The sequence below is a fragment of the Macrobrachium nipponense genome, chromosome 34, assembly GCF_015104395.2.
Source record: "Macrobrachium nipponense isolate FS-2020 chromosome 34, ASM1510439v2, whole genome shotgun sequence".
Taxonomy (NCBI): Eukaryota; Metazoa; Arthropoda; class Malacostraca; order Decapoda; family Palaemonidae; genus Macrobrachium; species Macrobrachium nipponense.
Window position 1 is genome coordinate 54199670 of NC_061095.1, and position 16501 is coordinate 54216170.

The 16501-nt window shown below is 38.5% G+C and overlaps 1 protein-coding gene across 1 annotated transcript in view; it reads right to left on the bottom strand.

Annotated features, from left to right (window-relative positions):
- Nucleotides 1-16501, bottom strand: part of LOC135208056 (lactose-binding lectin l-2-like) — a 49776-nt gene that overhangs the window by 2161 nt on the left and 31114 nt on the right. The window lies entirely within an intron of this gene.

Sequence of the window (16501 nt, forward strand, 5' to 3'; positions counted from 1 at the left end):
TATATATATATCTATATATATATATATATATATATATATATATATATATAGATATATATATAGATATATATATATATATATATATATATATATATATATATATATATATATATATATATATCTATATATATATATATATATATATATATATATATATATATATATATATAGAGAGAGAGAGAGAGAGAGAGAGACGAGAGAGAGTTGACTAAGGCACAGTATATATACATACATATATATATAGATATATATATATATATATATATATATATCTATATATATATATATATATATATATATATATATCATTATATATTATATATATTGCCGAGCATATTCGACCATTCAACACTGGTTAAAAACTAAAAATAAGACAGGCGACAACTCCCTTACCTTTGGTTGCTGGCTCTCTCTGTGCAAACGGTGTTAAGCTAACATATAGCTAGACTAATCATTCTCGTAAATACAAAAATATACTTTTTATTTCCCAAACTAGCTGAACATGATATGGAACAAAGTGATTAAATGACGTAATATTAAGAACTAAGTCTGACCCACAAAAAGACTGTAAGCTGTCATTCTATTCTCCTGAATTAGACTAAGTAATCACTCCCAAAACTCACATTATTAGTATCTACATTTAAATACTCAAGTCTTTTAGAGAATCCCATTCTCCTGTATAATTCCATGAGCCCATCTTTTACGATGGGCTTTTTTGACCCCGAGACCTCCAAAGCCGTCTTTTGTCTTATCACTATCTATGGAGAGTGCCACCTTTTCTCTCCGATCTCAGGCAGTTAGACCGATCATTACATGCACAAACATATGCACACTTCCGGACACGCATTAAAAATGACATAGCAACTGCAAGCCTCACCCAGGCTGTACGGATCACCAGCCTTACATTGCATGGTCATCAATTCAAACAGTTCTTTCATTTCAGCAGCCTTCGAGGAAACCAGTGGTTGTTGCTAGGCCCTCTCTTGTCTCCAAGCAAAGAAAACTGAGGTTTAACAATTCAACAACATATTTGCTTTTTCTTTTAATATGGCTTGGCCACCTATGTCCTTTGTGCACTCCTGTCGCACACCACAACAGCAACTAGTGTATAAGTTTAAGAACTCCTAATGTGCAAATTGTGATCGGTATGACAGCTAGCATAACTGCAATCACTGGAATTGTGTAACGTTCGTTGAAGAAAAACTCATCCTCATCACTACCCTCCAATGGTGGGATTGTAACAGTCTCCACTGTAGGCGGAACTTGAACCGCCTCATGGTTTCCATGTAAGTGTTTCATAAACACTTTCGTCGACGAGTTGTAGACACGACAGCTAAGCACCATGAACCAGTCCGAGATAACGCGGCAGGAACCATCGAACAGCTGGGACCCCTGCAGAAGGAGTGAGTTGTTGTCTCTATTGCATATAGTAGAAATCCTGCATTTGGCGCAGAAGACTGCTGTCGTTGTCTCCGTTGATATTACTTGATATGGGTCAGAGAATTCTCTAAAGTCACCGTGAGTCGGTAAACCCCCGTGAGCTAACTCTAGTTCACAACCTGACAGGTCAATACGTTGTAGAGTAAATATCCTACTTTCACACGTGTATCTATCATAAACTAACACACATACTACTTTATAGTCAACTGCTGAGGACTGGAATTCTTCACCTAATATATACATAACTTCTCCCCCTGTCCAAACCACTACTGACCCCTTGAAAGTACTAGAAAATGGTCTAAAATAGCTATGAAATGGTTTTTTATCACTAACTGGTATATCAACAAGTAACCCCTTATCTGATAACCGTACCCTTAAAATCCCATAGTATCTATAAGGCAATTCTCCCGTAAAAATAATATTTGATCCCCATTCATATGCTGCGTCTTTTAAAGTTGACTCCAAAGTTCCTAACAGCAATATTTCCCTTGAAATTTTCCCTTGTGAGGCTGCCATGACTGCTTATGTAATAAATACATTTTAGAATTACATAATCTGTAAATAAAAACCCATGACCTGAGGTCATTGGCATTAGGAGGGTCCTACGTGACCAAGGCAGATCTAGATTACGCTATGCGATGTCTGCAGTAGCCTGATTTAGGTTTGTTTGATATGTCAGCTTGTTGTATATTATCTATCTTTTTCAACACGCCTTCCATGGGAAGCGGTTGACCTGTTAACCTACGCCGGAAACTTGTAACTTCCGAGCCGGCGGACTACGTATGTTTTTAAGTGAATCGCTGAGATAGCTAATGTTTCGCTATCAACGTGATGCTCTAATAAGTCAGTTCATTTCTAGCAATCAAACATATCGGTCTCCCGACCGAACTGTCTCTCTTATTATGGAGTTACAGAATAAAGTTGTTGTACCTTTTTCAACTTATCCGTTTGAATCATCTCCTTTAATTTAAGAAGAACCACTCTACTAAGATATCACATAGGAGAAGGAAGGAACCAGAAATACTTACGAATGACAGTCGTAAGGAAAAACAAACAGTCTTTCGCAAAAGCGAAAAGACTAATATTTGGTGGCAGCTTTTGACGAAGAATAAGATTAACAAGACCCATATCAGCCGACCGAAGAACTGCAATAACCAACTTCCACCTACAAAATCAATACTAAACAGAGGAAACGGGATCTTCAATCAACGCAACATTTTATGAAGACGAAGATATGTCCTTCATCGAGAAGAATATAAGCATCAACATCGACGTTTGAGTGACTGTTGTCACATATCTCCGAGAATCAACACCGGACGAGAGCAGCATCGAACATCAACAGAAAGAAGAAAACACATAAAGAAAACAACGCGCGATCACTAGCAAGGACGCAAAGAGTAGGCCAAGAGGAAGCAACGCGAGGAAGGAGGCTGGGACGTCATCAATCTTGGACTTCTTCATGCAACGTGAGCCAGAGAGGAGACCGTGACGTCATCACGACTTCTGACGCAAAAACGACAGGAAACTGTGACGTCATCCCATGTCAACAATCCTTCAGCATATAATCCAGAGCTAAGTACAATTTTATCTATTCAGGTTTTTCCTCAGTGAAGTGTTGTTCATCAGGAGTCGATCGTTCAGTATTCTGGGGGTGAGTTGTTCGCCATCTTAATCTTCCTTCATTACAGAATCAATCTTCAACTACGAGTTCTCGCCCGCAGATTATTTTTTTTTCTTCTCGTTATTGCTAATCGTTTCTTGCAGGAATTCTCCGTATAATATTTTTATCGAGTTATCTGTATTTCTGTATCTTTTGGGGGATTTTCCTATTACTTACAACACATTTATACAGTATATTGCATATGCGTTTACGTAGTGGTCGAGTGTACTCTTATAGATATTTTGATAGGACCGCAAGGAATAGGGAGTGATAAGAAAAAAGAAAAAATAAAAGTGAACATGGCAACTACTCCGGCTGGCCAACCCCGAATGTGGTGACTCTCGTGAGCGCGAGGTCAGCAATTGTCCCTTTTCAAGGTCGGGTCAATGGGTTCCTGCCTCAAAATGTTGAGGCATGGATCTCATCTGTAGACGCTCATTACCGCAATGTTGCCTGAAGCTTTAGTGCGGTGTTTTGACAAAAAATTGCAGCCCAGCAGTACGGAATTAGATGTGTATAAACAAATCAAAAAACGCATGTCTAAATGTACCGACCTAGATCCTTCACTCACTCAAGTTTTTGCAAAAAATGAGAATAAGCCACAACAAGTAAACGTGGTACATAATAATAATCAAGTTGCAGGGATGGTTTGTTATAACTGTAAACAACCAGGTCACATGATTTCAGACTGTCGGACGCGTTTTTGTTCAATACATAATAGTTCCACTCATTCATATAATCGTTGCTACTCGCGGAATCAACAGCAGAATCCTACAAACACGCAACCAGTTGCCAGTGCAAATAAAAAGAAGGGTCCTCAGTACTATAAAAAGAAACAAGCAAACGGCAATGCTGCTCAACAGCAGAAACAAACAAATCGTGCTTCAGGTACCTCTGTTCCTGGGCCGTCTGGCCAGAACTTGCAAGGTCAAGTGAATTTTCAAGGTGTGCTAAACAAAGCAAATACCACGTAGTTCGCTCCAAGGGGGGAGAGGACGATGTTGGGTCATCAATATCAATATCTTTTGTATCAAATAATCAGTTTAATCATTTATCAGATCATTGTGAGGCAATCGATTTTCCTATGAAACACACGACCGAATCCAAAAAATCGGTGCAGGTTCCCGTAGATTTGCAACAAATTCATGCAATTATTAGTCAAGACGAGTTACGACCAACCTTACATGCAATAAATTTGGACCATAAGTCATTTACTTTGTTCTTTGATTCTGGTAGTCCACGTAATATCATGGATTTAAGGACTCATCATTTACTCTTTTCAAACTTCCCTATAGAGAAGTCCGGAATAAGACTCTCAGGCATAGGGAATAATGTTCAGTACAAGGTCGGTAAGAGCACGTTTTCCGATACCTTTATCGTTGTACAAAACATTAATATGTATCCCGCAGTAATTATCGGATACCCGTCTATGGGCACTCAAAATATTATCTTAGCACCTGCAAAACACGGTGTGTATATCAAAGGAAAATTCTATAAGTCTTCTAATACCCTAAAATCAGTTTTAGATAATAAAGAGACAGACAGAGTAGTCACTTATATTGAAGAACCAATCACTTGTCTCATGAACCAAGAAATAATACATGCGACCCAACAGAACTCTCGCGCTCGCCCGTAATATCAGCTTGCACGCAAGCTCTCGAGCCGAACGTAACTTCGAACATATTAGTGCGTGTAAAGAAAACCTTGCCAGGATCTGAAATGTTAATCCCTTCCGAAACTCTGAAAACACACGGATTATCCGTCACACAAGCCATTTATACAGTCGGCTCACAACAGCAATGTCACATCGAAGTCTGTAATCATTTGAATACCACTTTAGTAATCCACAAAAATCAACATATCTTGGATGCGGAAGTTTATAAACATCGCATTCTTACCGTAGCTGAGATAAATCACGCTCAATCAGTTGCTGATGAATCCCTTTTGCAATCTATAAAGAACAAAATCAATAAGGACATTCAAGAAGAAGAAATTCAGCAGAAATTTTTGAATCTTTTAACTGAATATCATGATGTTTTTCCCACTACGGATGGAACCTTAGGAAAAACGGATGTCATCGAGCATCAAATAAGGCTCAAGGACAAACAGAAAGTAATCTATGTACCTTCGTACCGACTTCCTATGAAATTTCAGAATGAGATAACTGAGGAAGTAGGTAAAATGCTAAAAGAAGGAGTCATTAGGAAATCAAACAGCCCTTATAATTTTCCGTTAATAGTAGTACCGAAAAAGATCGAACTTGGCGGATATGCGTCGATTTTCGTCGCTTAAATGAAGAAACAATCCCTGACCGATTCCCAGTACCATGTACTGACGATACTCTATCTCTACTAGGTCAGAACAAATATTTCACCAGCTTGGACCTAATAAAAGGCTTTCATCAGATTCCGTTGGAAGAAGAGAGTATCCCATACACTGCCTTCAGCACAGCCAGGGGACATTATGAATATTTGCGTATGCCTTTTGGTTTACGTTGTGCTCCCATAAACTTTTTACTAGAATGATAAACATTGTGTTTGGAGACTTGTTAGGAGATATCCTACATGCCTACATGGACGACCTAGTAATCTTTTCCAATACCTTAGAAGAACATCTACGTAAATTAGAGTTAGTGCTACAAAGACTAAGGCAGCATAATTTAAGGGTAAAGATAGGTAAGTGTGAATTTTTTAAAACAGAGCTAGTCTATTTAGGTTTCACGGTGTCTAGTGAAGGTCTTAAAGTAGTCCATGATAAGGTATCGGCTATCCGTAACTTCCCGATACCTACTAACGTCAAGGGAATACAGCAATTTTTAGGCTGTAGCGGATATTACCGGAGGTTCATTAGGAACTACTCCATCATAGCCGCTCCCCTAACCGATCTTATAAAAAAGGGCGTAGATTTCATATGGTCTGAAAATCATCAACAGGCGTTCGATAAATTGAAAGATGAACTGTGTAGTTCTCTATCTTGAAATTTCCTGACTTCGGTAAGGAATTCATAGCAACAGACACCTCAGACCTAGGAGTAGGTGGGGTATTGCTTCAACAATATGATAAACAGTTTTTCCCTATAGCTTTTTATTCATGTAAACTGAGACCTTCAGAAAGTAAATATGCAGTAATAGACAAGGAAGGGCTCGCTATTGTTAATTCACTCGTGCATTTTAAATTTATAATATACGGTTATCCCCGTCAAGGTTCTCACTGATCATAAGCCCCTAACCGACTTCTTTTAAAGGCTTTTAGTCACAGCCCTAAGCGAACTCGGTGGCACATTATCATCCAGGACTTTGGCGCGAGGATCGGGTATTTACCTGGGAAAGCAAATATCATTGCTGACGCATTATCACGCAACCCTCTTCATCTTGTACCGAGCCATTAGCTGAATTAATAGATATCTCAACCTCCACGCCCATTGTTAAAACTATATCTGAACAGGAAGATCTGGGCTGGAGTGCTGAACTATTACAGATGGAACAAAGAAAAGATCCGCAAATAGAAAAAATCATTATTGCTGTTAAACGGAAATCCTAAAGGAAAAGGAATATATAAACAAGGTGATAAGCAGCAGAATTATATCATCAAGGATAATATCCTGTGTAGATCCGTGACGAGGAAAACCCGCAACACACCACAGTTGAATAACAACCAGGTGGTGGTACCTATCTCACTCATACCCACTGTCTTAAAATGGTTGCATGAAAATCCACTGCATGGACACCCGGGTTATTCCCTAATGTCACAGAAAGCCAAATCCTTATTTTATTGGCATACGATGCTTACAGATATAAAAAAAGCACTAGGCAAATTGTCGCACTTGTCAAGAATACAAAGGGCACACGAAGACACCTGTCAGCCTAGGGGCTTACCCCGTGCCAAATCAACCCTTTGAAAGAGTACACTTAGATTTATTAACAGGATTTTACAAGTCAGACAGGGGAAATAAGCACCTCCTAGTAATCATAGATGCTTTGACTCGATATACAGAACTGATAGCGCTTATTAAACAAAAACCGCAGTCGAGTGCGCTAGAAAGTTTTACGAGTGCTACATTTGTAAACATGGAATTCCACACACCATTATATCAGACTCGGGCGGGGAGTTCAATAATCATTTCCTTAACTCCTTGTGCGAATTCCTTTGCATAAAGAAAATCAATACATGATCTATCACCCAGAGTCTAATGGGCTAGTTTTTAAACATTTTAAGGTCACCTTGGGGGGGGCAGACCCCAACTTTGGACATTGCCATACCTGCGGTACTAAGCACACTTAATCACTCGTATCATGTGTCTATTAAAATGACACCGCACGAGGCACTGTACGGTATCCCAGCTAGAACACCTTTCCATGTATTAACGCCTACAACTAATTTATCAAATCCTCTAAAGGATGTTATGGATGCAAGCATAAGTCGATATAATATACTTCGTAAGAATCTAGAAGAAGCACAAATCATAATGAAAAAGAGATCATGATAAAATAGCTAAGCCAACTAGAAACATATGCCGTGGGCGATCAGATATACATACAAGATACGTACGTAAAGGTTTAAATTATAAACTGACACCTAAGTTTGAAGGCCCGTTTAACATTTTAGAAATATTAACGGCCAATAGATTTAGGGTTCAAAATGTATCCAAACCCACTGATATGAGAATAGTTCCATTGGCACATATCAGAATCTAAAGAAAGGTAGATGGAGTGAGGGAAAAAAATGGTTGTATTTATGAAACTTGTATAATTTATATATATATATATATATATATATATATATATATATATATATATATATATATATATATATATATATATATATATATCATATTTGTATGTAAACCTATTCTTTTACACGAGTTATTACATATATTTTACTCATTGCAGGTTTTAAAAATAAAAAATGAATGTTATTGTTAGGAGTGATATTGTGTGTTCAGACATCTTTGTTGTATGGAAAGAGCGCTAAGACGAAAGAAATAGAATTTAATCATGGCTCGATTATCGAGAGAACAGAAGACATTTTTATAGTGTCGAGTAATATAGTCATAGAAGTGGATATGCAGGCCATATTTTTGCCTGAAGATGACGTCCTTAACTAAAGAATGACCTGATGAGGTTTGCCATTTCGCTTAAGGAAATGCACCAACGTAATTTTCATGCTAACTCAGAGATTTCGCTAGCTCAAATCCGAAGCGTCGCGGAAATGTTGTCTTATGACATACAAAATAAACCGCTGAGGCAGAGGAACTTGCTCGTGACTTGCTGAAGTGGTCTGTGCGGCACAATAATCTCGAACGCCGCAACCCGCTTATTCTGGCTGGACTAAACATCTTGGGATCTGTTGCAAATCTAGGCTTAGGAATTTCAAATCGCCTTAAGATAATCAAAATAAAAGAATTGAGTTTTTGCAACACAAAACCGAATTAGCTTTGTCTGAACTTCGCAGCCAGTTATCCTCAATCAATCAAATAATGAGTTTGGTAAACGAACATTCAAATAATATCGATCAGATTATGGAAGTTCAACATTTGCTGGCTATGGTTAGCTTACTATAGTTCGAAAATAGATCATATCCGTGTGAAAATATCACATTTTATTGAGCCAAAATCAAAAGACTATGTAGAAGCTATTACGTAGCGACAAAGGGTGTGTTATCTCCACACCTCATGCCTATTAAAGATCTGACGTTAACTTTGGAGAACGGACGGGAGAAACTAGGTTATATTCCTTTATTAGACGCCCATAAAGTAGAGTTCTATTATAGCCTAATATCAGTCAGCGTTGAAAATTACAGGATTATGATCACCATATCTTTTGACGAATAACTCAAGTCCAGTAATATCCAATTTGACGGGGCATGTTCTGATTTCTTCTGATAGGAAATCATTTACAGTCATTAAAGACTTAGATAAACTCACTCACTGTTCAGAAGCCATGAATAATAAAATTTGTACAGCTGACTCTTTTGAATTCTATCCTATATCAACGAATTCATGTGAGTTAGGCATAGTGCTAAACGGCTCTCTCTCTCATACAAGCGAAGGTTGTCTGGGGAAACTTTATCCCTTTTACAGTAATAAATTCAATTACAGAATGAATAATGGCTCCTGGATCCGATATGACAAAGCCGGTTTCCACGTCGTATGCCCGGACGGGACCACCGCCCATTCCCCAATCTTTGTAGCAGCTGATGGTTGTACGGGGACATCTACAAACTACACCGTCAGAGGGGTCAACACGATAATACGTGAGAAGGCGTATTTTGCGAACTATACTTGGGCGTCTACAATTATCCCATCACTACCTCTCCCATACAACGCGCGGGTGGCTCATCGTTTGACGCAACTGGCTGAGATGAACCACGCGTCACCGACTTATGCAGGTGGAGAAAATCTTCGTTACTACATTCTGCTGGCCGTGTTCAGCGTGACGGCCATATTGGTTATCGCCGTCAACATCTTTGCTTGGCGTAGGCTGAGGCGTACACAGAAGGATCTCCAAGGAAACGTATTGTCCCGTCCAGATGACGTACCCGTTACACTCAAGTCATTTGAGTTTAGGGCCGCCTGAAACTGGCCATTTCATTTTGTGCCTAGGAAAATTGTCTGGAATTGTGTTGTGTGTGAAAAGCGGTCTGTATGCTGGCAAAAAATGTAGGACAAGAAAGACTCACGCCTTTGCATTTGAACAGTTAAAGTATCTCCCGGGCACCTAATAAAATATACCAGCCCTATACATTAATCTGTGCACAATTATACTATTATACAATTATACTATTATACAATTATACTATTATACAATTGTACCATTATATTTACCTATTACAAAGAGTGACAAGTACTCTTTAACAATTATCCATGATCATGTTGTAATCTATCAGTAACCACTATTCTTAATCAGGTTAACTATTATCATAATAATCATGTATACATGTTAATCTTTTGATTTTTACCTTTTGATTATTTTTGGGTACCTAATCATTATTATTACCAAACATGGATCTAGATTTTCCATGCATTTATCTTTGTTTATGAATATGTCAAAAAGGGTATGTAACAGAACCTTTTTATGCATTTAATCACTTGTTATGTTTATACCTAAACATATGTTATGAGCACGCTCCTAAGAAACCATGTTTAAAGTAACTTTTGTTATTCAAGGCTTGAATGGTAGCTGTCCGAGCCTAATGTAATAAATACATTTTAGAATTACATAATCTGTAAATAAAAACCCATGACCTGAGGTCATTGGCATTAGGAGGGTCCTACGTGACCAAGGCAGATCTAGATTACGCTATGCGATGTCTGCAGTAGCCTGATTTAGGTTTGTTTGATAATTCAGCTTGTTGTATATTATCTATCTTTTTCAACACGCCTTCCATGGGAAGCGGTTTGACCTGTTAACCTACGCCAGAAACTTGTAACCTTTCCGGAGCCTGGGCGGACTACGTATGTTTTTATGTGAATTGCTGAGATAGCTAATGTTTCGCTATCAACGTGATGCTCTAATAAGTCACTTCATTTCTAGCTTTCAAACATATCGGTCTCCCGATCGAACTGTCTCTCTTATTATGGAGTTACAGAATAAAGTTGTTGTACCTTTTTCAACTTATCCGTTTGAATCATCTCCTTTAATTTAAGAAGAACCACTCTACTAAGATATCACATAGGAGAAGGAAGGAACCAGAAACACTTACAAATGACAGTCGTAAGGAAAAACAAACAGTCTTTCGCAAAAGCGAAAAGACTAATACTTATACTTGGCTTTTAATTTCACTTAGCAAAGACTCTGTTTCTCTTTCAGCGTTCACTAGTGTAGTATGTATGGTGAAAAACGTAAAACCCATAAAACCACAATAACACCCTCTTGGCTTGTAAAAGCTCAGATCACAGCCAAAATAATATAACCACAAGAAAAACCACCGCCAAAGATTATAGTCACAAAAAAACTTAGCCCCAAAAAATCGAGCACCAAAAAAAACTGCAAAAATTCAGCCCCAAAACCCCATACACTCAGCTTAACAGAAATTCGCTATATTTTCAAACCAACTTTCCATGTAAAATATTTATCTCTGAATTTTACGCCAAAACGCCGCAGTTTGCGCATAATAAGAAAAATAATAGAAGAAATGAATGAAAAAAAAAACATTAAACACATTTCACCATCAATTTGCAAAAACCAGACAAAAAAATGCAACTGCGTGACATTATATTAATTACCACAACCGCCTTTTGCTTTTCAGTTTTTGACATATTTTTTAATTTCGACCTACCTGTTTTTTCCTCTAAGACTACAAATCTGTTTCCAAACTTTTCCTCTGTGACTCTGAAAGGACCTTCAAATTTTGGACCTAATTTGTAGCTCAGCTCATTTCTCACGTTGATTTTTAAAAATACCTTGTCTCCAACATTGATCTTGGGACCAGATGTTTTGCTATTACTTCTCTCTACCATCTCTCGAGCCGCAGCTTCGAGATTAAGGCTGAGACAAACATGTCTCTCTCTTGCTGTAGATATCGCGTGATTCAATCGTATCCTCCCATGATGAGGTACAGTTAACAGATCAAATGTGCCTTGTGCTGGGCAACCAAACAAAGATTCAAATGGAGACATTTTAATGGAATCACTAACCATAGTGTTAATACTATGTCTAACAATATCAATATATCTGTCCCAATTCTTATCATTACTACCTACAGTCCTCCTGAGAGCTTCGAGCACTTTCCTGTTCACTTGTTCACACAACCCCATTAGCTTCAGGTCTGTATGGAATAATGGTTACTTTCTGTATCCCCATGACTTCCGCTAAACATTGTAAAGTTTTGTTCACAAATTCTCTGTCATTGTCGGTCAATAGAACCTCGGGTGATCCATATCTGAAACTGATACCATTGAAAAATTCTGTAGCTACTTCTTCAGCCATTTTATGCTTAAGTGGAAAAATTTCTACTATCCTTGTTAGTTCATCTATTATTACTAACAAGTACTTATTCGCATATCTAGACTCACAAAAATTTCCCAGGATATCCATATGTATTCTCTGAAAAGGTCTATTTGGTCTCGGATATGACCCTAATTTGCATGAAGTTATCCTTGCAGGTTTGCATACATTGCATACTGTACAGTTTTTCACAAAATTTTCCACTTCTTTTCCCATGATTTTCCAAATGTATTTAGCACGAACCTCATTATATGTTTTTTCTGTCCCCAAGTGCAGACTACCGAACCTGCAATGTACTATATCCAAAACCACTGGAATTAGGACTTTCGGAATTACGGTCTGTGTCGTACCTCCTTTGCTTTCACTGGTTCTCAATTTATATTTAATTTGCCTGCCCAATAGATTACCTTCTAACTCCAAACCCGAAAAAGGCATTTTATGACGTTTCCTGACTAATTTCCCTCTAAGAAACGCTTTTGCATCTGCCAGAATCTCATCTTCATCTTGGCTTTGCTCTATGAGACCCATATCCCATTGTATAGACTCGCTAGTGACTTACGCAACTTGAAATCCTTCCGTATCATAAAAACTTCTACTAAGGGCGTCTGCAACTACATTTAATTTGCCTTCTATATATTTGAGCTTGGCATCAAAATCTCTGATAGTTAGAAACCATCGAGCACTTTTAGGCGACAAATCGGGTTTATTAAAAAGATCTAATAATGGCTTGTGGTCTGTAAGGACTTCTACTTTATTCCCCATCAGTAGCATTTTAAAATGAACCAAACTTGATACTATTGCAAAGGCTTCTTTATCTGTGGTAGCCATTGATCTCTCATTGCTGCTCTTTGTCCTAAACTTCCTGCTGTAAAAAGCTATGAGATGGAATTTCCCATCAAACTTTTGCATAAGGCAAGCTATACCTTCCTGGCTGGCATCAGTCACTAATGTGAATGGTTTGCTAAATTCTGGAAACTTCAGAACGGGGGGATTCATTAACGCATCCCTAAGCTTTTGAAAACTCTCCGACTGGGGTTCCCCCCATTGAAATTGAACGTCTTCCCACAATATATCTGTTAGGGGAGCTGCTATATTAGAAAACCCTTTCACAAACCTTCTAAAGAAACTGGCAATACCAAGGAATGACTTAATCTCTTTCTTTGACCTCAGGGTGCGAAAATTCGCTATTGCTTTGACTTTATCGTCATTTACTCTAACCCCTTCCTTAGATATGACATGGCCTAGATATGTGATTAGCTTTTTCAAGAATGAACACTTAGCTAGCTTAATTTTCAACCCCGCTAATCTAAGCCTCCTAAGTACTTCTGTAAGCACTTCCAGGTGTTGCGCAATCTTGTCTGTTGCTACTAAAATATCATCCATATATAAAAAAACATTTTTACCCAGTAACCTGTGCAAAACTGTATTTACCAACATGGTAAAAAACATCGGACTGCCCATAAACCAAACGGCATTTGCGTAAATTCATAGTGTCCCTTAGGCACTGAAAAAGCTGTATATTCCTTGCCACTTTCCCTAAGAGGGACCAGCAGAAAACCCTGCGCCAAATCATTTGAGCTATAAATATTATGTCCCCCTATTTCAACAAAAAGATCTGGTGTGCATGCGACTGGATAACAGTCAGGGATTGTCTTTTCATTTAAACGTCTAAAATCGATGCATACATGTACAGAACCGTCCTTCTTAGGCACTGTTAACAAGGGAAAGTTGTATGGAGACACACTAGGCCTACTGATTCCTTCTTCCTCCCATTTATTGACCCCATTTGTGCCACTCTCCAAATTTACCTTATGCTCTAATACATTAGTCAATCCCAGTTTATCACCTTGTATGGCTACTGTATCCCCAAATTCTGCCAAGAGCTCGCTTATCGTTTCAACATGCTCACTATAATCTGCTTTAGCTAAAGGTTCTCTAAATATTCATTTCCTTGATTGCATTTCAGCCTCTGAAAACTCAGGTTTCCCCTCTTTGATAGCCACTGAACCACTATCACTACTTCAATCTTGGAGATCCAATACATATGTATTCCTTTGGTATCTCCTAACTGTATCATTACATTTTAATAATTCTAACCGTGTTACCCCAGTTTTTGATACACCGTTCACTGATGCCGTGCTGATAATCCCTCTTAGCTTCTCGCTACCTTCAGTAACACACACATCTGCAGGTGTTCTCACTTCCCTCAACTTGACTTTTACCATAGTCTTTAAACCTGGCATAAACACAACATCCTCTAATAAAACACCTTTATATTTGTGGTTAGTACCTCCCCGTTCCACAATCCGGTAAACATCACCACCCTTGGTTCTCATTACATGCACCCCATTGTTAGTATCAGAAATAACATCAATATTAGTATCAGTATCACCACCCATAATACCATTGTCACATTCACCAAAATTGTTACCACCGTAGACGCCAATATGCCGCATAGCATCACCGTAGTTATTCCCCATATCACTAGTGTTGGTTTTAATATTACCACTCCCCATAACCCCAGAACCATCACCATTAGCACCGCCAAACACATCCCCTTTTTCAGTAATCTCCGTATCCTCAGTTCTAATCACATCCTCATAAGGAAGAAAAACACCAGGTATTCCGACTGTTATCCCATTAACACCCGCATGGATCGAAATCTTGTGTCTCCTACATGCAGGATGACCCAGCAAAAGTCTGTTGCCCAATGCAACCCCTTTTATAACCAAAAATGGTTCTATTAATACTCTGTCACTGAGAGTAAACTGTATCTGAACACAACCCAGGGTGTTTAATCTATGGGCTTGCACATCACACACCATCTCCGTTGAGGGTTTCAAAGGGTAATGGGAGAACATGGATTGATACAGATTGTAATCCATATAGTTCATGCTTGCGCCAGTATCTACAAATACTGGGATATCAACATCCTCCACTGTTGCGTAAACTATAGGCCTGGGCTCTGGGGCATGCCCCACGAGACCACAATGGCACGTACTAATCATTTGTACCCTTTTTGTTGATCGGCCTTCCAAAAATTTCGCTGATCCCTTTGCCCTCTTAAATGACCCGTTGGGAAGTTCTCATATTATAACTCCCAGAACTTTGAAGTGTAGGCCTTGCATCTTTCCGTATTTGAGACGGACAAGATTGCCAATAGTGATCCCCACTCTTACACATTCCACAACATTTAACGCTACACATTTTCTTTGGGTGCCCTGGTTTATTACAATTGAAGCAACGCAACTGCTGTTGCCTTTGATCGATCGATCTTTTGTTATATTCAGCTTTTGCACACAAATGGGGAGAGGAAAATTCTGTGTCTCTTTGCACCCTATTTCTCGGGCCTGTCCCATTAAAAAATGTACTATCTACAGTGGGACATTTAGACATGTTTCTGAATTTGAGCATAAATTAATTCTTCGTCTGATGTAGGTTCAATCTTTTCATCAAAACTATCCAGTATTGAATCCGGTACATCGTGCAAGAGCATCGTAAAATGGATCAGTTTATGTAAATTGTCAAGTGAGACACTATCTCCTTTAACCCATTTAGATGTTTTCAATTTTTTTATCCATTCTGCCGCTGAGTCAAAAAGTGTTGAACTGTGTTCTACGAGGCTAGTTCTGCCTTTCCGTATTTTATATAGTCCTCTGAGATCTCTCACCATATCCCTGTGTTCCTTTGAGCCATAAGCTGCTCTTAAAAATGCTTGCAGATCAGCCCAGGTTCGACATTTTGCATATTGAAAACGCCTGCGACGATAGGAGAGATCACTCATATTGAAATCTAACAAAGCTTTCACCTCTCTGAATGCCTCTACACCATCTGTTATCTTTTTTGCACTTAAATAATTATTTACACCTTCAATAAAGATTTGTACTAGCTGCAAAAGAACTCCATCTACGATTCCACGAAATGGACTCACGCACACACTAACATTCGTAATGTGATGAAGCAGGGTCGTCATACCACTTGCATCCACCATTTTGCTTTTCGTCGTACCACTTGCGTCCTCCATTTTGCTATCTTTACGAAAGCTTTTATGCTTTATATTTCCCGACCTAAATAACATTAATGTATTTATAGACACACAAATCCCAATCCAGAAAAATGAATACAAACATCCCTCAATAAAAGAAAGAAAAAAAGAAACATGCACTGCGCCCAGTAAATCACCCTATAAACAGCTGTTATTATTCAATACAAGGTCGCGCTGGGAACAACAACAAAAAAGACAGGGAGGAGATAAAAAAAAAAAAAATTTTGAGAGAGAAACCGCTTTGTTCAGCAAACCATCGACCCGTTTGCCTCTTTCTCTCTCAGACGTCAACAATCGACACTCTTTCTCTCTCCCTCTCTCTAGGGCGTAACTCACAATAACCAAAAATCCTCGTCTATGTTGTCATAAAACCCCCTCATTGTCCGTGGAATTTGAGGGACATCAAAAACAA